The sequence below is a fragment of the Nematolebias whitei genome, chromosome 18 (assembly GCF_014905685.2).
Source record: "Nematolebias whitei isolate Nwh7 chromosome 18, NemWhi1, whole genome shotgun sequence".
Classification (NCBI taxonomy): Eukaryota; Metazoa; Chordata; class Actinopteri; order Cyprinodontiformes; family Rivulidae; genus Nematolebias; species Nematolebias whitei.
Genome location: NC_056515.1, coordinates 40,426,062 through 40,427,644, shown reverse-complemented (window position 1 = coordinate 40,427,644; position 1,583 = coordinate 40,426,062).

Genomic DNA, 1,583 nt, shown 5'->3' with positions numbered 1-1,583 from the left:
GGGTGGGGGGGGGGGGGGGGAAGGGGGGGGTTAAGCTGTTTTGCTCCTTTCAAATTCTTTCTTCTAACTACAACATTTTTGTTCTTCTAACTTCTTTCTGCTAATTTCAGCTTATGTGCCTTTCAGCAAGTTTCAGTTATTTCAGCTACTATTTAGCTGTTTTGTTAAAACGTTTGCTTTTTCAGCTATTTCCATTGTTTGCACTCATTTTAACTTTTTCAGCCTAATTCTGCAAAAATGTGCTCTCGCTACTTAATTTATAATTTCAGCTTTTTCTGCCTTTTTTGCTACTTTTCAGCAATTTTTGTTCTAAATTGATCTTTTTTCAGATAATTTCCCCTTTTTGTGCTCATAGCTGCTTATTTCAGCAAACATGTTCTTCCTGCTGCTAATTTAAGCTTGTTCTAATTTTTTAGCATTTTTTAGCTAATTTCAGCTGTTTTCAGATAAATTCAAGTTTCGTGGTAATTTCTGCTACTTTAAGCCTACAGTAATTATTTCTGCTACTTTCAGCCTAATTAACTTCAGCTAATTGCAGCTTGTGCTCCTTTCAGTCGACTTCTGATATTTCAGCTTCTATTTATGCGTTTTATGCAAAATTTAGCTTTTTCAGATAATTCCTCATTCTTGGAGTTAGTTTCAGCTCGCCACACTTCCTTCTGGTAGTTTAAGATTCCTTCTGCATTTTCAGCTACTTTCAGCTATTTTTTTTGTTTCTAATTTCAGCTTTTTTAGCTAATTTCTAAATTTTTATGCTCATTTTTGTTTATTTCAACCTAATTCAGCAAAAAACATGTTCTGTTCTTCTAATTTAGGCTGTTCTTCCATTTCAGCTACATTTCAGCATGGTTTTAGCTAATTTCAGCTGTTTCTCAGCAAGTTCTTCTGGAATAAGCATTTTTCCAGGAAATGCAGTTGCTCTAGTTTAACTCCGTTGTTTCTCCTTCTGGTCCGGTCTCAGGCCCGGTTCAGACCTGACAACGTTGGACCTGGTCCGGTCTCAGGCCCGGTTCAGACCTGACGTTGGACCTGGTCCGGTCTCAGGCCCGGTTCAGACCTTTGTGTTGCAGTCTCATTCACACCTGCAGGAAAATGTGCCCCCACAACGTTTTAGCTGTTGAAGTCCGTGACCCGCTCTGCGTGCAGAGACTCGCAGCTAAAGGTCGACCGACACGAGTTTTTCTGCACCCGGTGACAGTTTTTAGAAAATCACACAAACGACCGGAACGAACGTTACACCGGAGAAAAACTCCAAAACCAGCGTCCTGGTCCCACTCTGGTTCTTAACATTCAAATAAAATACTTTTTTAAATTTAGGATGAACTAATAAAGAATTTAACAAAACTTAAGTTAAATGTTTCCAATATTTATTTAATTATCTTTTATCAGCTGCTTAAGTTTTTAACTTTGAGACTCCAGACGACCTCAGACGTGGTTTTAGTGGAAACCTTTAAAGGTCCTGAGGCAGACCAGGTCCTGAGGCGGACCAGGTCCTGAGGCGAACCAGGTCCTGAGGCAGACCAGGTCCTGAGGCAGACCAGGTCCTGAGACGGACCAGGTCCTGAGGCGGACCAGGTCCTGAG